We start from the raw sequence: 27,939 nt of genomic DNA on the forward strand, positions 1-27,939 counted from the left end.
TAAGAGTCTCTTGGACTTTCCTGCCTGGGCTGGCTTTGAACTGTGATTATCAGATCTCAGCCTCCTGAGTAGCTAGGATTACAGGCATGAGCCACCAGTGCCTGGTGGATTAATTTAATTTTAAGAACAAATATAAGCTATCAATTCTTCACTCTTCTTGACAGCCCACTTGTGGTACAACTGCCAGGTAAAAAATGTAACTTTACACCTTGGTGGTTCCAAGTTAAAAACAAAACAACACAACACATGAAAACAGCCTAAGAAATACACTAATGAGCCAAAATATATGGGGAAGGAGGAACATGTAGTTTCAAATTAACTGAAGAAACCAAGGGAAGATTGGTCTATGTAGGAAAATGTGCATCCTGGAGTCAGATGTGTAGTCTTTACGGATCTATGTGACTGAGTCTCCCCCTATTCCTGAATAAAAATGACACCTGTCATTATTTATACTTCATGGCTCAGACACCTCCCTCATTTGGCTGTATTCCGTAGTCTCTCTAGCCTTTAGTCTGAAAAACTGGGGATGTAACTTAAGAAGAAAAATAATCACATATAACATGTCCCTTTCTGTAGCTACTTTAGACCTGGGGTTTTTACTAGAAAATTCCTGAAGAGTTTTAAAACACACATCTGTGGCTTGTTGTTGTACCACCAACAACGCCATTAACCCAAAATTCTCAATATTAATTGGGGGACTTAATGCACTTGGGGTTCAAACCCAGGTAGTCTGACTCATAATCTGCCTTTCTAGCTGCTCCCATTAGCCGAAGTTTCTCCTCCTCTTCCTTATTTGGAGTTGTCGTCTAAGGTTCCACCTGTTGTGGAGCGGCCAGGCCTCGGTCGCCTTGAAAGGGGACGACCCACAAACAAATGCAAAGCTTCCAGAAGAGCGGCCCTAGAGTTTGACCTCGGAACGGAAGTTCAAGGTTTTGTGTTCCCGCCGGGCAGGAAAGGAGGAGATCTGGCGCAGGCGCAGTGACCTCATCAGCGCCGGAAACCAGGTCCGCGCCAGTGCAAAGCCGTCGACGAGCTCTGGTCTGGTGGTCGGGTGGGCTTCTCCCCCCCCTCCTCTCAGATTTGGCGGTCCACGTGAGCCAGGGAAGTGGGGAGGTGGCCTGGAGGGTGGGGCCGAGAGCGGCCCTGGAACACTGGCAAACCCCGGAAGGGTCCCAGACAACGCCGAGGGCTGGAGCTGCGCCAGCCTTTAGGGAGGATCTGCGCATGCGCACAGATCGGTAAACTGAGTCTGGGTGTTCTCTCACCTCCCTCCCCGCCCCCCGCGGGAGCTCTGAGGCCTGCTTTATATTTACCTTTCGGAGCCAGAGTCTCTCACGTGTGCACTGAGATGCGTAAGTCCCGCTTGGTCTTTGCCCGTTCAGGAAATATTAACTGCACCCTAAATCCAATGTCATGATGAAAAGAGAGAGCCCTTGGCGTGCTTTTAACGATGTTATAAATGTGAGCTCTTACGAAAGCCTTATGTAATTGCAGTTGGTTTGTTGTCAAGAAAGAGATCAGGCTTTGCCATCTTCCTGCCTTAGGTCACCCTGCACTCCCCAGCCAGATTTCTTGCTAATGGATCCAATCAATCAGTGGAGGAGTTGACAGTGGGATAGGCTCAATGCAAACAGATGACTTAAGATACTGCCCTGGCCATGCAGTCTCTCTTTTAAGATTCCTGCAAAGGGACTGAAGTGAGTTGGTAATTTGTAGCTGCCCTGAGTGGAATTATCTGGCAGTTTCAGAATGTATTTCAATTTGTAAATTAGTTTAGGCAGTGTTGATGTTCAAAATGGAGCGTTTGGCACCTGCTTCCCTTCATTCTCCCCTTGGTTGACTGAAAACTCTGTAAGAGGAAAAGGCAGCAGGGGGCAGAGAGAGCTAGCTGTCCTTAGTACTTCCTCTTCTCATTCTCATTGCTCTGTTTGTGGACAAAAATGTAGTATTAGCCAGGCACCAGTAGTTCACACCTGTAATCCTAGCTACTCAGGACACAGATCTGAGGTCCTTGGTTTGAAGCTAGCCCAGGCAGAAAAGTCCATGAGAGTCTTATCTCCAGTTAACCACCAAAAGGCTAAAAGTGAAGCTATGGTCTGAGTGGTAGAGCACTAGCCTTGAGTGAAAAAGCTTAGGGGACAACACCCAAGCCCCAAGGTCAAGCCCGAGCCTTAGTACCGGTACACACACATACACAATTTATGCAATAACAAGAATGGGCACTGTGGGGCTGGGAAGGTAGCTCAGTGGTAGAGTGCTTGCCTTGCAATGCATGAGGCCCTGGGTTCGATTCCTCAGCAACACATAAGCAAAAAAAAAGCCAGAAGTGGCGCTGTGGCTCAAGTGGTAGAGCACTAGCCTTGAGCTGAAGAGCTGAGGGACAGCGCCCAGGCTCAGAGTTCAGGCCTCACAACTGGACCCCCCCCAAAAAAAAGAATGGGCACTGTGCCATGCCTTTGAGACTAGAAAAAATACGTAGGATCCCCCCTCACAGATTGAGGGGGGAAATGTAGTAGAGGCTTGGATAGTAGTGGAGTTTATTTAGCACTAAATAAAAGGTTCACAGAAAACCCCTTTATTAAAGATGATGGTTTCTTTACTTGGTATCATGTTTTTTAGTTAATGCTAAAGTTACATATTTTCCCAGACCCTAAGTTGTCATGGAAAACGAGTGTTTTACCTGTTTTGTATTCAGTCAGTGTCTACCACAGACAAACCACCTGGCTCTGGGAATATATTCAAAGGGCCTGTGTAGGGCACATTAAAAGAGCTTCAGAGGTTTAACTGTGCTTCTCATGTTGACATTCTGACTTTGGGGTTTGCTGCCCTACCCCATAATAATGCGTCGTTTTTCTTCTCTTTCCTTTTTTTGTGCTTATCCTTGGGCTTGAACTTAGATCCCTGAGATTTTTTTGCTCAAGGCAAGTACTCTACCAGCTTGAGCCACAGCTCCACTTTGGGCAGTTTTGGTGCTTAATTAGAGGTAAGAGTCTCATGGCCTTTTGTGCCTGGGATAGCTTGTAACCTTGATCCTCAGATCTCGGCTGCCTGAGTAGCTAGGATTACAGGCATGACCCACTAATGCCTGATGGAATGTGCATTCTTGATTCGTAAACTCTCATCCTTCCTCCAAAGTCCACAGTCCTGCCAGCCTTCTGAATACTGGCCATGTATCCATTGTCCCTTCTTTTTAAACTACAGCAGTGATGCTCAACAGCTCTTATCTCGACACTTAATTATGTATTCGAATTAATTTCCATGATATGTTTGTGGGTTCTGCAGGAAGGGCTGGAGGATAGTTCAGGAGTCTTGAGTTTGAGATTTGGTCCCAACTGTAACTGGCTGGTAGATAAAACTTTGTCGAGCTCAGTTTCCTGTGCTCTCACATGCAAAGCCTATCTCACAAGTATGAGTACATACACTTGTGGCAAGAACTAAGTTAAAGAAGATGGGTGCTAGGCACCAGGAACTAATACCTGTAATGCTAGCTATTCAGGAAGATGAAATCTGAGGATCATGGTTAAAAGCCAGTTTGGGAAGGAAGATCTGTGAGACACTTATCTCCAGTCAACCACCAAAAAGACCAAAGTGGATCTGTGGTTCAAGTGGTAGAGCGCTACCATTGAGCAAAAAACGCCTGGGCCCTGAGTTCAAGCTCCAGGACTGGCGTGCTTGCGCGCACGCACACATACACACACACACACACACACACACACACACACACACACACACACAAATTAGATGGGAAGCAGTCTTCACCCCTTTGTCCCGTTATAATTTATCTCCCCAGGCTCATGCAATGCTTGTGCCTGCAGATTTTATTTAATGCCAGTTGCATTAAAGGAGGGCCTGTCACATTCACTTCAATTATGAACTTGGATTAAAGGTTTTCCTATTCATCAAGAATCATACAATTTTAGAATTCACATCTTTCGTCTCAGCCTAATGTTCTGTCCACTTCTGGGTATAATTCACAATATTTCTTTAACACCTTTTTAAGTTTGAAGTGTTTGTCTTTTAAAAGAAATAGAATAGACAGAATAGCTCAAGAAATTCAGGCTTATCTGGAACTTCATTTATGTAAGAAGCTAGGGATTTCTGTCCCTTATCTGTGTTGCCTCTATCCTAACTAATAAACCTCTTAAAATTGTTCTAAAGGCTGTGGGCCAGATTATCTTTTGGCTTTATACTTACTCCATAGTTAAACTCGTAGTTCAAGCCACCCCTGTGGCTTTAAATATCCTCTCTATGCCAGAGACTCCCAGATTTACATCTAAAGTCTAGACTTTATAATCTTCAAGCCCATGTATCTGTCTTTGAGCATATGTACTTTATTCGGAAACATCTTTACATTTAATCTGAAACAAGCCTCCTTCGCCAAATCTGCTCTGTTTCCAGGGCTGTCCATCTTTACGGAGCAGCTGAAACCAGGGACTCATGGATCTTTTTTTGCGGTCTTGTCTTTCATAGTTTCCCATGCATGTCCAATAAATCACCAAGTTGTGTCACTTCTGCCTTCAAAATGGAACCAGACCTAGCCAGTTTTTTCCATCTCCATCGATACTGCCAAAGTCTAAGCACCATCATCACCATCCTGCTCCCTGCACCACCCTAACAGCTGTCTCTCAGCACACTCCTCGAGCCCTTTTTTTCTACATAGCATCAAGAGTAAGTACAAGCTGGTAAAGCCCTGCCCAAGGCCTCTGACAGTCCACACATATTCCCGCTGCTGACCTCTAACCTCAGCTCCCACAATTCCACGTAATTGCAATTCTCTCCAGGCATGTTAAGTCACATCTCAAGGAGTCTTTCCTTGTTATGCAAATTAAGTTCCCATATGCCTTCTTATGAAACCCTGACCCTTTGATTTTTTTTTTGCACTACTCAATTTTTTGTACTATTTAACAGACACCCATAGTGCCCATTAAAACAAAAACAAAATATAAAGCAAAATAGAGCGAGGTGGTGCCAGTGGCCCGTTCCTATAAACCTACTCGGGAAGCTGTGATCTGAAGATCAAGTTTCAAGGCTAGTCCAGAGAGACAAATCTGAGAGACTCTTGCCTCCAGTTAATAAGCAAAAAGCCAGAAGTAGGGATGTCAAGTGGTAGAGTGCTTTGAGCAAAAGGGAGTGCCTAAGTCCTGAGTTCAAGCTTCAGTACTGGTGTACACACACACACACACACACACACACACACACACACACACAAACAAATGGTTCAAATGACTGGGAGAGTGGCTCTGGTGGTAGAGCTCATGCCTAGCGAGCATGAAGCTGGTTAAAGATGAGAGCAACAAGGTTGCTTTATGACAACTGTCAAAGAAAAACTGAACACAATGAGTGATGAAAATTCAGAGAAAGGAGACATCACTGGGATAGGGGTGGGGTCTAAGACTTGAGTAATTTCTTAGGGAAAACCAAATCTTTTATTCTTTCTCCCCACACTTTTGTTATTGTGCATTAGTTGTACAATGTATGGGACTCGTATTTCTTTTTTTTTGGGGGGGGGTCCAGTCGTGGGGCCTGAACTCTGGGCCTGGGCGCTGTCCCTCAGCTCTTCAGCTCAAGGCTAGCGCTCTACCACTTGAGCCACAGCACCACTTCCGGCTTTTTTGTTTTTGCTTATGTGGTGCTGAGGAATCAAACCCAGGGCCTCAAGCATGCAAGGCAAGCGCTCTACCACTGAGCCACCTTCCCAGCCCTGGGACTCTTATTTCTATACATATAAAAAGTACATACATATACAAAGTATACTATACTTTGATGGTATTTGCCCCATCTAGTACTCTTTCTTATCCCTCCTCCCACCACTCCTGCAAGTCCTGCTTTCAAGTATAAATAAATATTCAAGAGACAATATGTATCATTTGATAGACTAGTTTTATTTAAAAGAACAATTCAAAATAAAAGTAGAGAAGTAAATTGAGGCCATCTTGTGGATGAACTTGGGTTCCCCACTAAGGAAACTTTATTGACAGTAGAAAGCCATTGATAGACTTTGGAGCTTAAATATTGACATTTGGAAACCAGTGGCATGAGAAACATATGTAGTGGAACTCTCAGCAGCAAGAGAGAAACATCCTAAACAGGTTTAAGCAGGAAGTCCAGGGATGGGCCCATCTGTAGGTCTGGCTTGTTCCAATAGCTCGAGTAATGTAATTGGTTTCCTCCTGGGCTTTCCTGCTCTGCATCCATTGGGTAACAATCCTGGATGGCTGGGACAGCCTGGCTTGGTTCGTGTGGCACATCTCAGGGCCAGTATTTGTTACCTGAAGAAGGAAGTGGACTGTGGCCTCCTTCAAATTCCCACTTTTCCCTCCTCTAGCTCTGGGAAGGTGTTAGCCCCAAACAAACAACATCCAAGAAGAACTTCCAAAGGAAGACAGGATTTGTCTTGGAAGCCATATACTGAAGAGCGTTGGCTCAACAGCAACCAGTGTTCATCGCTAAAAGAGGGATGGGTCCCGGGAGACTATGTATCAGTAGGGAGGCCTGGGAGGATTGGACTGCTGCTCAGTTCTTTGCAACCATCAAAAGCCCTTTGAGAGTGCTCTGGGTGCCAAGGGTCCGTGTCATCACCAAGGGTGCTCATCCCTCTGGGGATAACTTGGAAGTGATGGATGGGATGAGGATGGGCTCGAGGTTCCCAGCTCGTCATCACATCTTGCGTCATTTCTGTCTGCTGTCACAGTATGCTTGGGGACAGGAAGGCTGCTAACAGCCGTGCAGGGAAGTTAACCTGTCCAGACCTATGGTGATTTCATTCTTTTTGATTCTGTATTACAAAAATGGGCTTTAAAAAAAAGACCTGGTGCTTTTTTAAAAAAAAGCTGTCTGACTTTTATTTATTGCATAAATCCTATCACAACAATAAAGGAAGAGGAAGAGGGGAAACAGTGGGGGGTGCTGTGACCATCTTATTAAACAGACAGATGGCCCCTGGCAGATGTATAAATATCGTTTTCAATTTATCTTGTATCCTTTAAATGTGGTCTTGTCAAGAAAAAAAGAAGTCCTTATGCTGTCATAGCACCAAGAGGTCCGTTCATACAGGGGACTACAGCATAGCTTTGGCAGATTTTTAAGTAAGCATTGGCTAGACACGAAAAACAGTAGCTTTTACTCTTACCATTTAAGAGGGCAGGGGTTTATGAAACGTGGGGGTAGAAGAAAGGAGTCTGTATGCTGTTTATTTCTCTTTGCCTGTAGCTATTTCTTCCACTGTGTGGTCTTAAATGTAGAGGACGCACAGCTTTTAGTGCATGAAGACTTTTTGTCTTCTCGTACAGATGGTACAGTTCCTGAGGGCTGGCTGGGTTGCTGAACTAAAAAAGCCAAGGGACGCAGAAAGCATTAAATACATGACTTTGAGCAAGGGTGGTGAATTACAGTGTGGTGGACTTGGCTGGTGTGTGTGGCTGATGTGGGACTATCCTGAGGGAGGAGTGTCAACTGATGAACTGACCTACTTTGATACAATTTCTCTCCTCCCCCCTTTAACCTCCAGCACTTTCAAGTCTCTTAAACACGATCCATCTATTAATTCTATATGATGGAGACGAACGTCAAATGCTACCATCTAAAGAAGGTAATTGAAAGAGCATGGCTTTTCCATGTCTGTGGGGGAGGAACTGCATTTGCAGAGCCTCTGGACATCAGTAACATCTGACAGACTCGTAGGTGGTAAATGGAATGAATAGGATCTATCATGTGGTAGAGAGTGGTTTCTGCAAATGGGAAATTAACGGAGCTCACGGTGAGTCAGATCTGAGATAATGGCATTCAAGGCTGTTGACTCCCACTCAGGTATTTTAAGGACTAACTCAGGCATTCTTAACCCCCTTAAAACACAAGGTGCTAGAATGTGACAGGAGGTGACCCCGAAGCATTATCTGTCCCCTGTGGGCTCATTTGCATAATGCACACGCTGGTACAATCAACATGCATCAGCTCTGGCCCTTGAAAACTGGTGGAGCCCCTGCATGAATGCTTCCATGCAACTGTCCCTTTCCAGTTCTCTCACCTCTCCTGTTCCTCTGAAGCAGCGGTGCTCCCTGCCTTGTGCTCCCTCCTTGAGAGCAGAGGTGCTCCCTGTTAGCCATCCTCCTGGGTCCTAGCCACACAGCCTCTGCTCCCCAAAGGGAACCACGGGCCCACTCCCTTGAGTTCAGAACTTTTCCAGAAAACTGGAAAATCAGTACCAGCATATGGAAGTGATTCTTTTCTGGTATGGAAGGTGTTTTTAAAAATGATTTTTAAAAAGAATGTAAGAATACATATAAAATACCAATAATGATGGAATTGTGGGGACTGTAAGTGGACCCCCCTGCATGGGTGTGGGAACAGGCAGCTCTTCTCTACAGTGCTCTCAGCCATGAGCATTTCAAGTACAGACACGGCTAGCGGCAGCAGATGCGCTGGGGCACGCCTGCCCTGAATCCTCATTAGCTGTTTTCATTTCCAGGCAAATCGCCAGGAGGTACAAGTTCTAGGGTGGCTGCTGAGAAGTGCTGAAAGGGGGTATCTCTGCCTTCACACCCCAAGCATCAGCTGGTCTCCCTCTCTCCTCCTGGGGGGCTCTTGAACTCAGTTAAAAAAATAAAAGATGGGGCAGGGAAGGTGGCTCAGTGGTAGAGCGCTTGCCTTGCATGCCTGAGGCCGTGGGTTCGATTCCTCAGCACCACATAAGCAGAAAAAGCCGGAAGTGGCGTTTTGGCTCAAGTGATAGAGTGCTAGCCTTGAGCTGAAGAGCTGAGGGACAGCGCCCAGGCCCAGAGTTTAGGCCCCGTGACCAGACCAAAAAACAAAAAAAGATAACATTCTTTTGCTGTCTCTCACTGGAATGTCCTCAAGTTCCTAAGGAACTGCCTGTCGCGTGCAAAGCACATTCTAGTCTGTCTTTTAAGATTTGTATAAACTGTAGGAAGTAGGCATGGGCTCAGAAAGATCTGGATTTGAAGGCTGGCACTGACATTTTCCAGCTGTGTGACTTGAGATACCTCAAATGACCTCTCTGTTTTATTTCCCAACTGTATAATGAAATAGAGTAGTCCCTCTGTAGGATGTGAGATTTTTAGCAGGATAGTTGATGGAAGGCCCTTAACACTGTCCTTTAACATGTAGTGAGTGTTTAGTTAGAGTAGCTATTAACTCGAGAGTTTGAACTTGGCTAGGTTACTCAACTTATTCAAAGTTATACATCTAGTAAGTAACAGACTTAACCAAGGTTGTGGGCTCTAATCTTCTGGATTCTATTTCCTTTGCTTCCTCTCCTTCTTTATTAGAAAAGATGCTGCATTCCTTCCAAAGTACCATGAAAAAATATATTGGAGCTCTTCGGTACTTTGGCAGTGAGCTGTACAATTAAACTGCAAAGCTAATAATCATAAAAAATACAATGCAGTAGCTAATCTCTTTTGAGTACCACTATGTAGTTGTGTATGCTTTCTAATCTTTAATATGAATGTTGTCATCGATTTAGCGCCAGTAAAGCCTGCATTATTGACCAAATATTTGGAGGAGCCCAGGAAAATGAATAGTCAAAGCTGAGGGGGGGGAGGGGAAGAAGAGGGAGGAGACGAGCAAGTGTCAGGCCTTACAGTTGCACTAGAGCCCAGTGAGAATTTCTTCTTGCCTTCTTGTGTTGTTTAGTATCCCAACCCCTGGATCATTCCCAGGTCTTCACTGCAACATGACATCAGGTAGGAAGTTGTTAGTGGGTTGTGCCAATGGACCGACATGCAGAGAGGGAACGTGATTTACCCACTAGTAAACAGCTCATGAGTGATGAACGGGAGCTTTAGAATTGAGGTCTCTGAAGGGAGCACAAGAGCAGCGTGGCAGACCTCGATAATCTTTTTTTTTTGGTCCGTTTGTGGGGCCTGAACTCTGGGCCTGGGCGCTGTCCCTCAGCTCTTCAGCTCAAGGCTAGCACTCTACCACTAGAGCCACAGCGCCACTTCCGGCTTTTTTCTTTTTGCTTATGTGGTGCTGAGGAATCGAACCCAGGGCCTCGAACATGCAAGGCAAGCGCTCTACCAGTGAGCCACCTTCCTAGCCCCAGACCTCGGTAATCTTAAAGACAGAATCTGGGGGTCGGGGATACCAGTGCCTTTGCCTGATTTTTAGTCTTTCCTTTTGCTATAAAAGTTCATGGTCACTGGGCTCGGGGGTGGGAAGGTGGGACAGTACCTGGCACTGTGTGGGAGGGGGTCTTGAGAACAGATGCCCACGCAGTTGGACACTGGGCTGTGGCAGCACTGTAGCTGCCTCCCTTCCTGTGTGAAGTGCTACTAGCTGGGTTTGGTGGGGGGTGTCTGAGATGTCAGAACCCGAGCTGTTTCTAGGCATGTTAGTGTCATTGGCTGGTGGGGGACTATTGCCTACTTTAGATAGAGAATATTTCAAGCACTAAAGTGCTGAAAAGAGAATAAGCCTGCCTTTGAGTGACATTATTCTATCAAATTATTTAGCAGAACCAAGCAAGGGAAATAAATGCTTCTCTGTGCCTCGGTTTTCTCATCTGAGAAATGGGATGTTGCCATTTTTTATCTATCTTTAAGGCAGGCTTGAAGATAAAATGAGCTAGTGCATGAGCACCTAGCAATGTGCTGGCTGCTAACGAAATGATAATTTTTTCTCCTACCTCTTCTCTCAGTTAGACACATATCTGCTACTTTATTTTATATTCTTAATTTTATGTATTTTGAGACAGTGGTCACTTTGTTCCCTAGGCAAGCTTTGAACTACTGATCCCCCTGTTTTTGCTGAGATTGTAGATATGTGTCATCACACCCAGATCATATATGATACTTTAATCCTCCTCCTTTTCTCGGGCCCACTGACACCCCCTCCCCACCAAATGTGTGCAGTCTTCCCGAGGAAATGAGTTGGGAATGGTACATATTCAGGTTAGGTTAGGTGGTGAGGATCTAACATGTGGTGCACACTGGTTCACAGCCCTTATTCCTCCTGGTAGAAGGATTGGTAGCTGACTTCTCTTGGCTGAGTCCCCTTGCCCGACTTTGACCCTTTCTGTTGCCTGTGCCTTATCCAGGATCCCAGTGGAGGCTTTCTTTGTGACCGTACTGCAGCTCACTTTCTCCTTCCGTGTACCTCATGGCCTCACTCTTCCACCAGAGTGATCTGGAACACTAAGGAACTGTCTGTCTCAGGACCTCTCAGGGTATCTAGCCTTGGTGGAGACTCCTAGGTATTCTGGTGTCCCATAAGCCCATATCCGATTAACAGGAGATGGTAGAGAATGGTCCCATGTGGCCTAGGTTAGACCACAGGGGTTAGACTCTTCCACAATGATGATGCTTCCAGCAACGTGACCTTGTAAAGCAACCTCCCCAGAGCCCCAGGTTCCTCATGTATGAGTATACTCACAGTATCACAGGTGGTAGCATTTGAGATAACTTAGGTCAAGCCCTTTGAGCACACACATAGCCACAGGAGGTAATGCTGGGCATCAGTAGCACCAGATACCGCTGACCACCTCTTCTCCATTCTCCTGGTTTCCTTGCATTCCGCCGCTTTTCTCAACATTTGGCTTACTTGCTTTGTTGGCTCCTTATTGCCTAAATCTAGATAAGCTTCAGGTTTGGTATTGTTGTTGGTGGTGGTGTTGATCATGGGGCTTGAACTCAGAGTCTGGGCTCTGAACCTGGGTTCTTTTGCTCAAGGCTTGTGCTCTACCACTTTGAGCCACAGTGCCACTTCTGGTTTTCTGGTAGTTAATTGGAAATGAGAGTCTCATGAACTTTCCAGCCCATTCTGGCTTTGAACCTCAATCCTCAGATCTCAGTCTCCTGAGTAGCTAGGATTACAGGTTTGAGGCACTAGCACCTGGTCTAAGCTTCAGGTTCTGTCCTTCTCCTGCTCCCTCTGTCTTTTCCAAACTCTCTCAAGTCTTCTCCACACTGCCAGAGAGTGCCCAGCAAGCCCCAGAGTCCAGTCAACCTCGCTGTGGCAGCACATGTGAGTGTGAAGTGGCGCTAGCAGACATGTCATTGGCTTGAAGACACGCAGCCTTTCCCATGTAGGCTGCTCCCAGTCATTCTGTCAGAGCTTTTGAATTATGTTAGCAGTTTTGTGTGTAATTGATGCCCTTGAGTAACAGCCTGTCTGGTGATCGTTACGGTTGTCAAGGCTAAACAGGCAGAGAAGGAAAGAGAAAGGTGGAGAGATGAGAGCTACCCGTTGGGGTTCTATGACAAGAGCCAGGGGAAGGAGATTCTGCATGAGCCTAGAGATAATGAGGCAAGTGAGTCCTTGTTCTCAGGGCTTCATATTTAGATCGTTTGGATAAAGACCTTAAATCTCAGTTGCTGACCTGCACAGAGGCTTCCAAGAAAGCATAAAACCTATGGACATTAGGTACAATGTGTAAATTGGCTTACAGTACTGTGACAAAATACTGGAAGCAATCAATAAAGGAAAGGAGTTATTTTGGCTTCAGAGGTTTTCGTCAGTGGACATTTAGCCCCATTTCTTTATCAGTGCTGGTACTTGAACTTAAGGCTTTGAGCTTGCTAGTCACATTCACTATCACTTAAGCCATGCCCCAGATCCACTCCAGTCTTTTTGCCTTTAGCTGTTTTTCAGATAGGGACTCTCTTTGTTGCCAGGACCAGCTCTAGACCCCGATCCTCTACTTTCATCCCCTGAGTAGTTTGTATTATAGGTGAGCCCTTACTTGGCCCTATTTCTTTGGGTCTGTGGCAGCATAGTGCATTGTGGTGGGATCATGTGATTAAAAAATGAGTTGTTTACCTTATGGTAGTCAGGAAGGAAAGAGGAGAAGGGACTGGGGTCCAATACCCTCCATCTAGGACATGCTCTCAGTGACTTTCTACTAGGGCTTTCCTCCTAAAGTTTTCACCACCTCCTAGTATTGCCACAGGCTGGGGACCAAGCTTTTAACGTGGCCTCTTGGGGACATTTAATATCTAAACTCTAGTAATGAAAAATTCTAACAGATGCAAAATGACAGTTAAATAGGGGTAGACTCTGAGGCTCCATAGCATAGTAAGGTGACTCTAGTGATATTTCATTGTTTATTTGCAAATAGAAGAGAGGACTTTGGTTGTTCACAACAAAGAGATGATATATGCTTGATGTAATGGATATACTAATTAGTCTGATTTCATCACACACTATATTCTTGTAAGGAAATATCATGACATACCCCATAAGTAAGTATAATTATTGTATATCTTTTTAAAAAAGAAATTTTTTGGTGCTGGTCCTGGGGCTTGAACTCAGGACCTGAGAGCTATTCCTGAGCTCTTTTGTTCAAGGCTAGTGTTTTACCACTTTATCCACATTTGGCTCAACTTCTGGCTTTTTTTCTTTGTTTTTTTTTTTTTTTTTTGGTGATTAATTGGAGGTAAGAGGATAAGCATCTATGTACTTTCCTGCCTGGCTAGCTTCAAACCATAAGCCTTTTGAGTACCTAGGGTTTCAGGCATGAGCCATGGCCTCAAGCAAAGGAGCTCAGGGACAGTGCCCAGGACCTGAGTTCAAGTCCCAGGGCTGGCACACACACACACACACACACACACACACACACACACACACACACACACACACATATTTTGGTCTGTGTTTTGGATTCAGTTGATCTATAAGTAAAAACAATGAAAAAGTAATTTCTAGCTTCATAGGTTAAAGTTTAAAAATGTGGTTTAGAGCCAGTGGCTCACACCTGTAATCCTAGTTACTCAGAAGGCTGAGATCTAAGGATTGTAGTTTGAAGCCAGCCTGGGCAGAAAAGTCTGTGAGACTCTGATCTCCAATAAACTACTCAGAAAAAGCTGGAAGTGGTGCTGTGTCTCAAGTGGTAAAGTGCTAGCGTTAAGCACAAAGAAGCTCAGGACAGCAAAAAAAAACTGGTTTAAGCCGGGCGCTGGTGGCTCACGCCTGTAATCCTAGCTACTCAGCAGGCTGAGATCTGAGGATTGCGGTTCAAAGCCAGCCCGGGCAGGAGAGACCGTGAGACTCCTATCTCCAATAAACCACCAGAAAACTGGAAGTGGCGCTGTAGCTCAAGTGGTAGAGCGCTCGCCTTGAGCTGAAGAGCTGAGGGTCAGCACCCAGGCCTAGAGTTCAAGCCCTGCGACCGACCAAAAAAAAAAAACTGCTTTAGGAGAAGATGAAAAGAACAGGGCCTGGGAGAAGCAAGATACTGTAGAAAACCATAAGGAAAAAACGGGTGAGAAAGAGGAAGGGATGGGAGAGGAGAGAGGGGAGAAGAGAGGGGGAAAGAAAGAAGGGAACTAGCATTTATTGTTCAACACTTGACACCTTCTTTTCTCTTTAACAGTCACAAAATCTCTGTAAGGATCAAGTATACTTTATAGACTCAGAGCAGATAAAATCCTGCCCAACACACTGAGGAGAAGCAATGGTCTTAACTCCACCCCACCGAATGACCTAGCTGGTGAAGACATAGGGTGTTCTGATGCCATTTGTAATGTTAAAGTGATCTGTTGTCAGCTTTGGTTTCTGCCATTGCCCTTGTGACATGTGGAGACAATGCTGAAAATTTTGACTTGTTTCTAGCATAAGCCAGTGAAAGTTTTATGATGACTTGGTACCTTACCCCAAGCATTTTATCCCCCCCCAGGTGCATGTATGCATGTATGCATGTGTATGCACATACACATGCACACATACATGTGTTCAGGTGCACACAAACAGATATACTTCCTGACCACACATTACCCTTAATTTAGCAAACTTTTGGAGTTTCTCTGCTTCTTATCATTTCCATAATGATCTATGGTTCCATCAATTTCCTTTTTCAGCTTAGCAAGTACTAGAGATAGGATAGGGTTATTATATCCTGACTTAGTAAAAGTCAGGCCCCCGGTTGGCCATCCAGTGTCCTTCTGTCTCACAATGCTTATATGCAGGAAGAGTCACACCACACAATTTCTTATTTGATGCCTTCTTAGAATTGCTACAAAAGAAGGACAATTAATTCAGGCGCTGCTGGCTCACACCTGTAATCCTAGCTATTCAGGAGGCTGAGATCTGAGGATCACGGTTCAAAGCCAGCCCAGGCAGGAAAGTCTGTGAGACTCTTACCTCCAATAAACCACCAGAAAACTGGAAGTAGCGCTGTGGCTCAAGTGGTAGAGTGCTAGCTTTGAGCTGAAGAGCTGAGGGACAGCACCCAGGCCCAGAGTTTAAGCCCCACAACCGACAAAAAAAAAGGACAATTAATTTGAAGAAGGAAGTTTAGGGAAGAAAGAAAGATATTTCCTTTCCTTTGTGCTTGATTGTTAAAAAAAATAATCTTAGCAGCTGAAATGTGGTACTTGTAGGCTTGAAAATTTCCCTGGCATTGTGTTGGAGTTCTGTGGACCTCTGATGTGGTTGAGGTGTTGAGCGAAACAGGGGTTTCCCACACACACACACACACACACTTCACACTGGCAGTAGGAGCATTATAGAGCCCACACACAGCCACTACCACTTCAAAAAGAACACCTTGGAAGTGGGGTATCGTTGAAGATCCACATTTGCCCTGTTGTGGTTGGCCAGGGGTGATGCTGGATCTCCATGAATTGTTCATCTGAGAGATCTTTCCCAGATTCTCCATGGTTATCTGGCATTTGAGGGCTTCATAAGGTCAAAGAAAGTCACTCGAGAAGACATCTGGGGACGGACACAGCCAAGAGGTTCAGTTTTGCTCTCTTTTTTATTCCTGCCTGTGAAATATTTTCCAATTATTTTTTCCCCGGGTTGTTCTTCAGCAAGCAGTTCTTTGTGCCTTCCTGCCCAGACTTTCCAAGCAAGACTCTGCTATGGAACTTCACCTGGCAGGAGCAGGGTTTGAATGCTGACTGAAGTTTAGAAAGCCATTTAAATGTCTTACAAGTGGACTAGCCCACCATGCCCTCTCTTCCACACACAGTTCACACCCTTCTTGGAGTCTGATTTACGATCACTTAATTAGAGTACTAATTAGAGCCTAATCAGGTTGCTAATGAAGTAGCTGACAGCCTGGATCCATTTTAGAAAAAAAAATAAGGGAAAAACATCCATGGCCTTTTGTTTGCACCTTGCACAGGAGATGACATTCTCTTTTTAATTGCTTTGAAACAGGCTTCACTGAGCAAACCAGACTCCGTCATTCATGCTTGGCTCCTGGTCACGTTGCCTATACCAGCGAGAGGCTGCACTGCAGGAGACAGTCGTATTCAGACTCTGGAAAACAAGGGTTTTTTTTTTCTTTCTTCTGTGCTTAGAGCTTACACATCGTATGCTTTGAAAGGGGGACAGAAGTGCCCACAGATGACCCTCTCTGTATTGTGCTTCTGAGATTAAGTGATAAATCTAGACTAAGCTGAGTTCTTGAACCTGCACATCTCCCAAAGTGTAGATATAATTATCTATTGGCAAAAGCAACAGTGATCCTTGAGGCCAGATGGATATTTGAAATAATATTTCCTCCCTTTTTTATGTCAACCTAGGTGATGGACACTAGACAAAATTCTGGAATTCTGATTGTTATTCTTTTTTTTTTCCAGTCAGGGAACTGTCCCTGAGCCTCAAAGCTAGTGTTCTACCACTTGAGCCACAGTGCCACTTCTGGCTGTTTTCTGAGTAGTTTATTGGAGATAAGAGTTTCACGGATTTTCCTTTGTGAGCTGGCTTTGAACCAAGATCCTCAGATCTCAGCCTCCTAAGTAGTTAGGATTATAGGTGTGAGCCACTGGTACATGGCTAATTATTACTTTTATAGAAATGACAGTAGTGACTAAGTTCTGCCACAATTGGCATTACTCCATAGAACCTGAGGCCAGTTTCTGGGTGTGGAAGCATGTAAGAGTTACGGGAATTAAGGCCTGACTTGAAAGAGAAAATGACAGGAACCTCCAGGCCATGAGATAAGGGAAAGAAGAGAATGAGAGGAAAGGGGAAATCCAAAGCTGAGGTCCACGAATATTTATGGGTGTCAGGAAGTAATACAGGTATCTAAAAGAAGTTGAATGACATACCTTAAAAATATAATAGCCTATAAAATGTGCCAGGACTTGTGCTATCAAAGGTTATAGAGCCATGATGAAAACATGACTCTGAAAGAGACAATAAAGAAATAATAGTAGAAAAGAGTGTACAAAGCACTGCAGAAAATAAATCCTTTGTAGCGCAGGCGTGCCCTGCGGGAACACTGCAGATTTCCTCAGAGAAGGCTGGCAGCTGAGAAGTGAAGGTCAAGTAAGAAGTGACTAGTCAGGCCTAGCAGAGCAGGCTTAGCAGAGCAGGCTTAGAATAGCAGGCCTGAGAGGGACAGACCTAGGAAAACAGGCCTAGGAGAGCAGGCTGGGAACAGCCCATCTAGGGGAACAGGTCTAGAAGAGCAGGCCTAGGGGAACAGGAATGGCAGAGCAGGCCTAGAAGACTAGGCCTGGTAATAACATGGGCCTAGGAGAGCGGGCTGGGCAGAGCAGGCGTAAGAGAACTGGCCTAGAAGAGCAGGCTTAGGAGAACAGGCTTGTTAGAACTGCCTGGTCAGAGCAGGCCTAGAAGAGCAGGACTGGGAGGGCAGGCCTATGAGGGGGAGACCTAGGAGAGCAGGCCTAAGAGGGCAGGCTTGGGGCGGGGGTGGGAGGGGGAAGGCCTAGGAACATTGTCTGCCCCTGAAGAAGTCCACTGAGTTTAGACCACTCCAGGTACAGTGGCTCTGGATTCAATTAATTTGTTGTGTTGTGTTTGTTTGTTGAGATGATCTCCCTATATAGCCTAAGCTGGAGTTAGACTTCTGAAATTATGCTTGATTTGGGGTTTTGTTTTAAGGTTGCATACCACACTGCTGACAAAGAACCAATGACCTAGCTCCTTTGCTCCAAGAGAATATAACTCATCTGACTTCTAGAATGCCCTAGGTTAGCAAGTTTCAGGGAGCCATGGAAGCTGCCTCTGATTGTCCCACTCCCCTGTAATAACTGCTTTGTGATCCTTCATCCTCATCCTAGACATTGAGTTCATGAACCTTTCTAGCCCAGTGCAGAGCTGTTCTTGGCACCCCTGACTGCTACTCTCCTTAACATGCTGTACCATGCACCACATGAACTGCCCTTCCTGCTTCTCCCCTGCTAGTCTTTGAGTTACTTAAGAGCAGGAGCCAGGTCTTGAAGTCTTAAAGCCAGGGGCATTTGCTTGGCCCAATTGCACATTCAATAAATGTTTGCCAAATTGAATTAAACAGTGTTAAGTTTAGCCTGGAAGAGACTTCAGCTAGACTCCAGTCCTTTCTTCTTGTCTTCCAGAGGGCTTGTGGCAGAGCAGGGTCTGGGATCTGGACTCCTGATTCCCAGTGTCATTTCCTTGGGATGTTCTTTTGTGCTCAAAAGCCCCAAAGAAAAGCTCAAAGCACTGAATAAATACATAAATGTTGGAGGAAAATGCCCTCCCCTGCAAGCTGTAGGCGGCTCTCCCTGGCTTGGATGGTGCCATCTTCATCTCACCCACCAGGCCCATGGCATCAGGTGACTGTCATTTTTCCTTAGTAGAATTCTGCTGGTCTCTCCTCTTCATCCTTACCGCTTGTCATAGTTCTGGGCCTTCACAGATTCTCATCCCTTTTACCTTCAAAAGAGGGCCGCCTCTCACATTCCCTAGTGGAATGCTTTGTTTGTTTTTAATCTCCTCTAACAGGCTTTGGCCCAAAAAATGGTTCCAATATAGAGGCTCTGGGGTTTTCTTAAAGTGAAGTGTTAGGGCATTTTTAAAAATTGGCCTCTCTTCCTTGGAGACAGAATCATAGTTCCTTTTGCTTTTCTTTGTTCTTTCTTTTATTTACTTATTTTTTTGAGGACTGGTTGAAGAGCCGTGCTGGAGAGTGAAAGCTGAAAACACTTGTCTTTCACTGATGGTTGTGCTGAGACCCCTAAAGTAGAAGGAGCTAGCTGAAGAGCATAGAGTTCGGCCCTTCACTTCTACCTTCCACTTAACCCTTTTCCCTCATCAATTGTTTGTGTCCCTATAGATTTCTCTCTTGTCAGACTCAAAATGCTCTCAGCTTTGGACTGAGAACTACTGCCAGTCTAACAATTTCATGAAGGCTGTGAGGCAAAGAGCATGAGCTCAGGATGTTGAGCTAGTTCAAATCCCACAACTGGATACAATGTCTCTTAAACCTCTCTGAGCCTCAGTTTCCTCTTCTGTAAAATGGAGCTAAAACTTCCATTGCTGGATGTTTATGAAACTTCTCAAAAAGTCTATTATAGGCCTCTCTGTGCAATTACCCAATAACAGACCAGTGAGTTTTTGTTTTTGTTTTTGTTGGTCATGGGGCTTGAACTTTGGGCCTGAGCACAGTCCTTCAGCTCTCCAGCTCATGACTAGTGCCCTACCACTTGAGCCACAGAGCCACTTCTAAGACCAGTGGTTTTTTGTTTGTTTGGTTTTTTTGGGGGGTCCGGTCGTGGGGCCTGGATTCTGGGCCTGGGCGCTGTCCCTCAGCTCTTCAGCTCAAGGCTAGTGCTCTACCACTTGAGCCACAGCGCCACTTCCGGCTTTTTTCTTTTTGCTTATGTGGTGCTGAGGAATCGAACCCAGGGCCTCAGGCATGCAAGGCAAGCGTTCTACCACTGAGCCATCTTCCCAGCCCCTGATTTCATTCTTTAAAAACCCACTTCTCAGGCTGGGAAGGTGGCTCAGTGCTAGAGCGCTTGCCTTGCATGCCTGAGGCCCTGGGTTTGATTCCTCAGCACCACATAAGCAAAAATTAAAAAGCTGGAAGTGGCGCTGTGGCTCAAGTGGTAGAGCGCTAGCCTTGAGCTGAAGAGCTGAGGGACAGCGCCCAGGCCCAGAGTTTAGGCCCACGACCGGACCCCAAAAAAAAATAAAAATAAAGAGTGAAATCATTATAGTTTTACTTAACATTGGTCCTGGCTGCACATCCAGAAGGGTGTGTTTGACCCATCTACCCACCATTTTCACAGACACGAGTGTCTAGTGCAATAAATTATTTGCTGCTCTAATTATTGTGGCTGTCACCATCACTATTGTGATGCTTATTGATGGCTTCCTTCTCTTTGAAAGATAGATGTCTGGGGTGATAAGTATTTACATGTAACTGAACATATCCAAAGAATAAAACCTGCTCACTTTTCTGTGTTTTGTCTGTTTTGTGTTTTTTAAAAATGCACTCATCTGTCAAAACAGAAAGAAAAAAAATGTTTAACCAATGGGGCCCTTGGACTAATTGAGTCTAGGTGCTATAGCTACTGGGGTATCCTTGGCAACTGTTTGGGCAGGAGCTGAGCTGGCTGGTCAGAGCTGGGCTTTCAGATGGAGGACACAGAAAGGTGAGACTTGCAAAGTCTTTTGTGTCTGTCAGCTAGTGTCTGCAGGCAATGCAGTCTTCTCTCAAAGAGCCCTTTGAATTACAAGGAAGGTGTGAGTGCCCAGATTCTTCCCTTTGAATGGCAATATTACACTTTGAAACTAATGTCTGTTCTTGATTAAATAGCTCTCTGGCTAAGTGGTGGCATATAACAGTATCTTAACCCTAGATGAAGAGTAATCGTAAGAGTACCTTTCTTTGTGTCTGTATACCGGAAGCTGGAAGCTGTCACTTCTCTATTCATGAGGGCTCCCTGAAAGAGCTCTGCTACTTGAGTTAGGCCTTAGTAACATCAGCTACTGTGACTGGATTCTCTACCTTTTTTTTTTGGCAGAGCTGAGGATTTGCACAATCTGAGTATTTGTTTTAGTATAAACTGATTGCATGTAAGAGCACTTCCTTCCTTCCTTTTCCCTTCCTTTCCTCATCCCTTCCTCCCTTTTCCCTTCCTTCCTCCTTTCTTCCTCTCTCCCACCCTCCTTTCCTTCCTTCCTTTGGTGGTACTAGATTTTTGAGCTCAGGGCTTCCTGATTACCAGGTAGACACTCTTACTGCTGAGCTACATCTCCAGTGTGTATCAGCATTTATCCTAAGGAAAACTTGAACGCACAAAAACTTAAGACTTTGTCTCAACATTACTCATAAACCCTAAAACCCTTATCTCAGCATTACTCATAATAGGAAAAGTTTGGAAACACCCCTGGAATGTCCAACAATGAGGACATGATTGAGATCAAAGCACATCACCAGAAAAGGAGTTGTATGTAGCCATTAAAATTATATTTGTGAGCAGTTTTTAGTGGAAAATGTAAGAAAATGTTTATGATGCAATATAAAAGTAAAACATCAATTTGTGTGTGGAGCCTGATCCTGACTTCAATCTATCTATCTATCTATCTATCTATCTATCTATCTATCTATCTATCTATCTATCTAATATATATGCATATATATAAAGATATAGAGATGAAAAGATGAAAGGTGAATGACTATGGTGATAAGTGTACCAAAGTTATCACCTTGGTATGGGATGATGATTTTTGTTTTCTTCTTTATATTCCTGATATTTTCTATTTTTCCACAGTACATATGAATGACTTCAATTTCTGCACAAGTGTTATTTAGCAAAAGCAAAGACAAGGAAGTGGCGCTGTGGCTCAAGCGTAGAGCGCTCGCCTTGAGCTAAAGAGCTGAGGGACAGCGCCCAGGCCCAGAGTTCAAGCCCAATGGCCTACAAAAGCAAAGACAAAAATCTCATAGGTTTTGAAGGCAACAGAGGTAGAACCTTTAAATTAGGGTTTTGTTTTTGAGTGGCAGCTGTTGGAAATTAATGTTTAGCACTTACATAACACATTGTGGGAGGTTTCTAAAGCATTTTATTGCACCTGAGCTCATTTTTATACCTTCCTTGTGTGGTAGGCAGCAGGAATTGTAATGGTTTTATGGGAAAAGGCGTGTGTGTGTGTGAACCCTGCACTTTGCCTTTGTGACAATTTTAAGATGTATAGGGACCAGGTGAGGAAGTGGTGGCTTCGTTCCTCATCCCTCAAAGCAGAGACATTTAAGATTGATACTGTATCATCAGCTGCCTCATGAAGTGGACACAGTCAAACCATGTGCTAGCCTGATGTTTGAAAAGCGAATTTCTATGCCTCGTTGCTGGGATGGAGGGTGTTCTAAAGGAGATTTCTAGTTTAACATATAGCATTAATTGTACTAAGACCTTCAGGGAAGGGAAAGGAGACCTGAAGTAGCACACGCCATGCCCATCAGACTGAGACAGGGCTGAGTGGGTCTGCCTCTGCTGGCTGTATTCCCTGGCTGACCAGCTGGCCCTGGGCTGCTCTAGCAGACCATCCTCAACCCCCTTCCGTGAACCTGCCAGTCCTCTTTCCCGGATTCCCATGCACTTGCTGGCTCTGGTGTACCAGGCCTTCTGATGTCTTTCAAACGTAGGACTTAGGGCTCACTCTTCTTCAGGTGATCAAAGAATTCTAAGCTTCTCCCCCTCCCCATTTTTCTGATGCTGTTCTACATGGTGGCTTCAGTCCACATTCAGAGGTGGCAATCTGTGTGTTCCCCAGCAATTATCATCTCTGACATCTTAATGAGTGCTTCACCAAAATTGATTTTTTTTTACCCCTATGTGTGTTCAGGGCTTCACAAACAGGCAAGTATTAAGGGGATGGTGCCACGTAGCCAGGAAGTTTGAATGGAAATTCCCCCATTAGCTTGATATAAAGAATGTACATCCCCTGAGCCCTCTCCTCTGTCCATCTGTAGCTTTGGTGTTTCTTTTCTTTTTTTTGGGGGGGGGGGTCCGGTCGTGGGGCCTGAACTCTGGGCCTGGTACTATCCCTCAGCTCTTCAGCTCAAGGCTAGCGCTCTACCACTTGAACCATAGCACCACTTCTGGCTTTTTTCTTTTTGCTTTTGTGGTGCTGAGGAATCGAACCCAGGGCTGCAGGCATGCAAGGCAAGCACTCTACCACTGAGCCACCTTCCCAGCCCCCATCTGTAGCTTTGGGCTACATGTCTCCCATCTAGTATTGTCCCATGTCAACACATGACATCTAAGACCTCTCACGTGGGGACACAATAATAAAAAACAAAACAAAACATCATGCACTGTCCTAAAAGTTGTATCCAGGAAACAACAACAACAATAACACATGTCATCTCAGTAACATTTCATTGACTTGGGCTAATCATGTGGCTTTGCCCAGCTGCAAGGGGGTTGGAAGATTGGGAACATGCCTGAGCTACCAGCTGATCTCTGCTACCTTATAACATTTGTGGAACCCTTCCTACGTGCAATACACTGTTCTCCATACTTTAATGCTCCCATTTAATCTCAGCCTGATGGGGTTGAGGACATGGAGATTATTTCACAGATGGCCCACGGCATGTTGGAAGTTTAGGTAACCTGTCAGTGTCTTATAGCTGGGAAGCCATAGGCACTGGATAGAAACCAAGTAACCTCAGACTCTGCACTTTTTCCCCCTGCTGGTTGTGGGGCCTGAACTCTGGGCCTGGGCACTGTCCCTCAGCTCTTCAGCTCAAGACTAGCACTTTACCACTTGAGCCACAGTGCCCCCTGCGGCCTTTTCTGTTTACGTGGTACTGAGGAATTGAACCCAGGGCCTCATGCGTGCGAGGCCAGCACTCTACCACTGAGCCACTTTCCAGCCCAGACTCTGCACTTTCATCACCCTCATGTTCTCTCTTCTGGCGGGATTTCCATAAAATTGCAGGCAATACAAAAGAAATGCCTGACAAGCAGTGTCTGACATGGAAGTTGCTCACCAATGGCAGCTATTTCTATTCTTCTTGCTCTGGTTGGCTACCTCAGATTCCTTCTGAGTCAAGGTGGGGTATAAATAGATGATGATGTGATGAAGTATTATTAAAAAGGTAGCTCTTTTGTCCTGGCATCTGGGTTTGGGTGGAATGCTTTAATAGAACCTTGCGGAGAAGTCTCGAGTAATTACCCTCATTCCCTAAGTATTTTCGCAAGTCATGCCCGTTCTTACCTGGTAACGACATGAAAACCAAGTCTACATTTTAATTACTGGCCTGCCATGTCTCATTATGGGTATCTGTGAGGCTGCTGTTAGCAAAACCTAGGGACACAACAGTAGTTTATTTTGCATTTGTTTTAATTAAACATGAGCACCAACCTTGACTTGTTCCGTGCAAGCACCGCGGTGCTGTAAAGTGATTTCTGAACCTCTTTGTAGAGCCAAGGAAGTGGAGTGACCCTGCATACCTCTGTTGCTGTACGGTAATAACTGACAGTGCTCTGACCCTCCTGGGGAGGGCTCTGCAGCCAGCTGGCTGGTGAGTGTGGGGTGTGTAGGGGAGTGGGCAGGGAGTACCCCGCCCACAGCAGAGGAGCTGTTCTGGATTTGCTAGATGTGCATAGACAGGCGAAGAGTGTCACTGAGTTTGCAGATGTCAGAGGTGTGCACTAACCTGGAGGATACAGCAGTTCTGCCATTTCTTCTTTGCCAGGTGGGAGTCAGAAAGCAAAAGCTTGGATATTAAGGAAGAGTGGCTTCTTCCTTAACATGGGGAATTGAGAGATGGCTCCTGTTTATTTCTTACCTTCTTTTTTTTCCCCCAAGGAGACCCTTTCTGTCTTCCTTCCCTTTGTCCTCCTTTCCTTCCCCTCTCCTTTCACACCTTCCTCCCTCCCTTCCCACCTCTCCCCTCTCCTCACCTCCTGTCTCCCTTCCTTCTTTGCTCTTCTTCTCCCTCCCTCCCTTCCTTCTTCCTTCTCTTTCTCCTTTCCCTCCCTCCCTCTCTCCTTCCTTCTTTCTTTCTTTTCCTTCCTTCCTCTTTCTTTCTCTCTCCCCTCTCTCTCTCCTTCCCCCTCCCTCCCTCCCTCCCTCCCTCTCTCCCTCCCTCCCTCCCTCCCTTCCTTCCTTCCTCCCTCCCTTCCTTCCTTCCTCCCTCCCTCTCCCTCCCTCCCTCCCTCCCTTCCTTCCTTCCTCCCTCCCTTCCTTCCTTCCTCCCTCCCTTCCTTCCCTTCTTCCTTCCTTCCTTCCTTCCTTCCTTATCCTATCCTAACGATCCTATCTTCTCCCCTGCCCAGTCCCGGTGCTGGGGATCAAACCCAGGGCTTTGCATATGCTAAGCAAGTGTTCTTCCACCAAGCTATTCCCCCAGCCCAAGAAGGCCAATTCTGTCACTAATAGCAGCCCTTTGTCTGACAGTCTCTTACTGATTACACTATCCACTGTAAAGTGCTGTGCTCAACCATGGGCCAGGATGGAAAGGCAAGGAGACATGGCCAGTGTCACCACACAAGTCGTAAACTAGAGGCTGTGCAGGACAGAACTCTGAAAGTACTAAGTAGAGTTACCCAGAAAGCACAGGAGGGACCAGGAACAGAGAGCCCCAGGTGAAGGTCAGTGAATCCTGTGTGTACAGGCCTCATAGACCATTTCTACTAGGTAGAACCCACAGCACTTCACTATTTCTGAGAATGAAGTAGGTCACATTGGGTAATGTAATCATGCATTATCACTTTAGCTTTTAACTGAGCCTTGTTCTGAAGCATCTTTGATCAAGTATTGACAGTTTTGGCATGGAAAGCTCTGTCAGCTAGATATTGGATAAAATTTTGGCAGGTCTTTAATAAAAAGAAATACTCTGTCAAATAAAATGTACTCTATGATTATGTCAAAATAATTGTCTCGCAGGCCAGCATCCAGAGGGGAATATATGTGGTGAATGTAGTTACATTATGGTAGTAAGTTTATTAACTATGAGACTTTTTTCAACATGATATTGTCCTCACTTTAGAGAAGGAAAAACATTAATTTAAAAAAATCAAGTGGATGGGGGGGATGGAGGGAGGATGGGAAGGGATGGGAAGGGGAAACAAAGGAGGAGGCTACAATGATTGGTAAGAAATGTACTCATTATCTTGCCCATGTAATTGTAACTCCTCTGTACAGTATTTTCACAAAAAAAAAGTTTAAAAAAATCAAGTGGAAAGCATCAATGGTGAGATTCAGAAAGGGAATGATGAAAATAACAGTCAGTGCATCTGACCTTTGGAAAAGAGCTTTAGGGGAATACAGAAATAATTTTACAAATCAATATGTCCTGGTCATTAGGGATTTGCTATTGATATTTTTCAAACATCAGAGCAAAACTGAGAGCACTCTGACTTTAGCAAGGAAAAAAATTAACCATAACACACAAAGGCCACAAGCCAAACCATCTTCCTGCTTATTCCTCATGTGCTAATAATTACCCATCTATACAGAAAAAAAATTAATGTAGATTTAGATATATTTAGTTCAATTTCTTCCCCACCCACCCCCATAAAAGAATGCTTTTAAATAATACTGAATTATTTCAAATATCCACCCCCCCAAAAGGTGTTAGTGACTGCATTTTACAACATGGTTATACTGGAACATTTATTATTATGAACTATTTGGCCTTCTCTTAAAAAATAAAATTGAATGTTCTCTTCAGCAGCACATTACTAAAATTGAAACGATGCAGAGAAGATTAGCATGACCCCTGCACAAGGATGACATGTAAATCCGTGGAGTGTTCCACATTTTAAAAAATAAAATGAAATTGAGCTGGATGCTGGGCTCCTGTCTATAATCTTAGCTCCTCAGAAGGCTGAGATCTGAGGATGGTAGTTCATGAGATTCCTTTGTCCAGTTAACCAGCAAAAAGCTAGAAATGGAAGTATGGCTCAAGTGGTAGAATGCCAGCCTTGAGGAAAGAGGCAAGTGAGAGCACTATACCCCAAGTTCCAGCCCCAGTACCTACAAAATAATAATAATAATAAAAGATAATTTCAATATGGAGACAGTAGCTAAAAGGAGATCAATGCCAGTTTTGTAATGTTCAACTTGTGGAGAGATGAGGGAAGATGACAGTCACAATGATGAGAGCTGTCACCCCTTGGGACACGTGGTAGATTCTGCTGGGGAGAGGGGGGGGGGAGGGGAGCTCCACGGTGGGTGCCTTCTATGCTTCAGAGTCTTTGTTTCCAAGAGGCCAACCTGGAAAGTAGAGCTGCAAGTGGAGACCCAGCCTGACCACCCCAGTGTTTTCCAGCCTTTTGTTCCAGTGAAGTACCCAAGTCTGAGGCCTGCCTCAGATTTGCCCTTTTAAAATCAAATTTCTGTTGGAAATTTAAGCTCCTGATAATTTCCTGGTCTGCCCCGATTTGACCTGAAGAACCTGATCGTACCATCTTGTTCTGGTCCTGGCAGAGCGGCCGCCCTCTCCCTACCTGCCCTGTGCTTGGCCAAGTGGAACCAGAGAATACTGGCAGGAACTATTCTGGGCCCGGCAGGCTGCAGTTGGAGACACAGTGCCATCTAGTGGAAAGAAGGAAAACACCCTCGTTGCTCTTTTGTTTTTGCAGGTTTTTTAATTAGTGGGAAACCATTGAAGTGGACTGATTCCCACACAAACCCAGAGAAGGAAATGAATTTCCTGAATATCATGCAGCCAGAGGCCCTGACACTATACACCTTCATGATCTGAGTTTAGGTTCCGCATTCTTGATACCATTATTCTACAGTAAACATGAGGTGAAAGCTTTCTGATTTTGGTTGAGTACCACTTCAGCTCTTTGCTGCGATAGACATGGGTATATTCTTGGTTTGATGGCTAAAGAAGAGATGGAAGCCAGGCACAGTAGCTTATGACTGTAATCCCTCTCACTCAGGAGGTGGAGATAGGGAGGCTTGTGGTATGGGGCCAGCCGAGGCAAGACCTCCCACTGTATAGAACAAGCTAGGCATGCTGCGAGCACCTGTCATCCCTGGTGTGTGGTGGGAGAGGGGAGTGGAGGAAGAAAGATTTGGTCTGCAGCTGGTCTTGGGGGGGAAAAGCATGAGACCCTATATGAAAAACAACTAAAGCATACAAGGGCTAGAGGCCAAAGGAAGAATGCTTGCCTAGCAAATATGAGGCCCAGACTTCATACCTCAGTATGAAGAAGAAGGAGAAGGAGAAGGAAGAGGAGGGGGAGGAGGAGGGGGAGGAGGAAGAGGAGGAGGAGGAGAGGGAGGAGGTAAAGGGAA

General features: G+C 45.1%; 1 protein-coding gene across 1 annotated transcript in view; it reads left to right on the plus strand.

Annotated features, from left to right (window-relative positions):
• The first annotated feature begins 1,181 nt into the window (after window positions 1-1,181).
• Pla2g2c (phospholipase A2, group IIC) overlaps window positions 1,182-27,939 on the plus strand; it is a 68,586-nt gene continuing 41,828 nt past the window's right edge. The window contains exon 1 of the mRNA XM_013031055.1: window positions 1,182-1,238. The gene's annotated coding sequence lies outside the window, so the exon portion shown is untranslated. The remainder of the gene's footprint in view (window positions 1,239-27,939) is intronic.

This window comes from Dipodomys ordii, unplaced genomic scaffold (genome assembly GCF_000151885.1).
Source record: "Dipodomys ordii isolate 6190 unplaced genomic scaffold, Dord_2.0 Scaffold6, whole genome shotgun sequence".
Lineage (NCBI taxonomy): Eukaryota > Metazoa > Chordata > Mammalia > Rodentia > Heteromyidae > Dipodomys > Dipodomys ordii.